The sequence below is a fragment of the Erinaceus europaeus genome, chromosome 2 (genome assembly GCF_950295315.1).
Source record: "Erinaceus europaeus chromosome 2, mEriEur2.1, whole genome shotgun sequence".
Taxonomy (NCBI): domain Eukaryota; kingdom Metazoa; phylum Chordata; class Mammalia; order Eulipotyphla; family Erinaceidae; genus Erinaceus; species Erinaceus europaeus.
Window position 1 is genome coordinate 63009806 of NC_080163.1, and position 2961 is coordinate 63012766.

Genomic DNA, 2961 nt, shown 5'->3' on the forward strand with positions numbered 1-2961 from the left:
ACTAGTAACATGTACAATGCAGGTATTATCAAGTTTTTAAAGTTTACATTACACTGCTTTGGTTTTAGCATCAACAATAACAAAAACCTAAACAGAAGAAATGTGTGTGTGTGTGTGTGTGTGTGTGTGCATGTGTGTTTGCTGTGACTTTTTTTTTTTTTTGTATGGGAATACTAAAAAACATTCACCATATCAATCAATGCTATTTGGTTTTCCATTCTGAGACATGACATTCCAACTTAGAAAAGACTTTATGGGAGCATTCTATATTTGAATGGATAGAGGAGTCTGCATATAGCATACTATATATTACACATGGTCTATTATATACTGTATGTATTACAGATATTAAACATTTTTTTAACCTGATTAGCTCTGGCTTATAGTGGTGGTGGTGGTAGGGGAGGGGGAATTGAAGCTGGGACTTCTGAGTCTCAGGCATGGGAATCTCTTTGTATATCCATTATGCAATCTACCCCAGCCCAACATTTTTGTTATGGATTCTTAGTAATCAGTACAAAACTTTGCAAAATAGCTATTGTTAAGCTCATTTTGCAGATAAGTAAAAAAGCTGTTTAAAGGCCTGGCATGTTTGTTATGTCATTATGTCAGAACTAACGGCTCATTCAGCAGGAGTTTGAATTTAGTTGTAGTAAATTTTCCCCCCACAAATTTGCATGCACTTTTCATGCTCCAAAACATATTTTACTCAGGCTACTACTTACAGAGCTAACTTTCCCTCAACTGGTCACGAAATAAGTCAACTGTGCTTTTATTCAGTAAGTGTCATAAGATAACGTCAGGTAGGAACCATGAAAAGGCACCCACTGGTTAATTAAGCTCCCAGAGAAGATTCTTTAAGCTGAAACCCTGCTGGGGAGTCGCAGGTCTACATCCAGAAAGCAGCACATCCTGGCCCAAGGTATCATTCAGAAAGAGAGCACAGGACTCCTCTCAAATCCTAGAAGTTGACAGCAAGTGTAACGTTCTTCCCTAAGCAGTAGGATGCCGGCCAGACTTCCCTGGATTGAAGACACCACCAATGTGTCCTGGAGCTCAGCTTCCCCAGAGTCACACCCTACTAGGGAAAGAGAGAGGCAGACTGGGGGTATGGACCGACCAGTCAACTCCCATGTTCAGCGGGGAAGCAATTACAGAAGCCAGACCTTCTACCTTCTGCAACCCTCAATGACCCTGGGTCCATGCTCCCAGAGGGATAGAGAATGGGAAAGCTATCGGGGGAGGGGGTGGGATATGGAGATTGGGCGGTGGGAATTGTGTGGAGTTGTACCCCTCCTACCCTATGGTTTTGTTAATTAATCCTTTCTTAAATAAAAAAAAAAATGTAAAAAAGAAAAAAAAAATCTACACAGTGAAGCAACTTTTTATCTTCTGTCTAGACAAAACACTTGTCATGTTTTAAGTTTCAGCTAGGCATAGTTTGAACTGGAAACGATACTTGGACTAAGAAAACAGACAATCATAGGGCTGGGGAGACAGCCTAATGGTTATGCAAAAGACTTTCCTGTCTGAGGCTCTGAGTTCTCAGATTCAATTTCCAGCACCAACATAAGCCAGAGTGGAGTAGTTTTCTGGTCTCTCTCTCTCTCTCTCATAAGCCAGAGTGGAGTAGTTTTCTGGTCTCTCTCTCCTCTCTCTTCCTCTCTCTCTGTCTCTGAATCTTTCTTTGTATGTTTCTCATGAAAAACAATAATTAAATATTTGAAAAGATAATAACCAGTCATATAAATCAATACTTATACAAATAGCAGTCTTTATTAAGAGATAACAGACTATTAAGAAGAGATGCATAGTAGTCCAGGAGATGACTCAGTAAATGAAGTGTTCAACTCTCAAGTGTGAGGTTCTTAGCTCAGTCTTTGTCATCCTGTGTGGTGGAACGATGTTCTAGTTTTCTTTCATTCATAAATAAATAAATGAATAAATCTTTAAAAAATACTATCTTAAGAAATAATGCCATTCAAACCTGTTCGTATCATCAGTGTGGCTTTAAGAGAAAGCTTGCTCAGGGAATCATTTTGTTTAAATGAAGAGGAAGTTTCAAGTGGTGGGTTGCTATTGGTATTTCCTAATTTGTGGGCTAATGCTGAAAAAAGATAATAAAATGACCTCAGGGAAAGATCAGAGTGATGTTGCACAGAATTCTGGAGCTAGAGGAGCCCTGAAGAGCATCTAGTCCAGTGATCTCATCATATAAATGCAGGAACCAAGCTGGAGAGGAGGGACATTCTCCCTGAGGTCACAGAAGTGGATTTGTTAGGCACAAAAATTATGTAAATGTTATTGTTTTGAAATAGTTACTGTGAGAAGAAGGAAATGTGAAGACATTTTACTTTTCTAGTCATTTACCCTACAACCATTGGCCAAAAACATTTGGTTCTATATTTCCCCACTCTCTCCCTGTATGGAAAAAAAAAAAAACACAAAACTTTAATTAGTTATAAAGAGTAAGGTCTCATTAAAGAAGATAGTCATAATAATAGCTATTATTATATTTTTACATAATATGAAGGGGGCACACATTACTATGCACAAGGAGGTGGGTTGAAGCCCTTGGTTCCCACATGTAGAGGGAAAGAGGGCAGTGAAGCAGTTCTGTAAGTCTCTCTCTCTCTCTCTTCCCTCTCAATTTTTCTCTGTCTCTATCAACATAAGAAAAGAAAAAAAATATCTTCTGGGAGCTATGGATTTGTCCTGCAGTCACCAAGCCCCAGAGATAAACTGTGCCAATTAAAATAACTCCCAGAGGGTTAAAGAATAGGGAAGCTATCAGGGGAGGGGATGGGATATGGAGATCTGGTGGTGGGAATTGTGTGGAGTTGTACAATTCTTATCCTATGGTTTTGTCAGTGTTTCCTTTTTATTAAATAAATAAATAATAGCAATACAGGGCCAGCTGGTGGCACACCTGGTTGAACCCACATGTTACAATGCACAAAG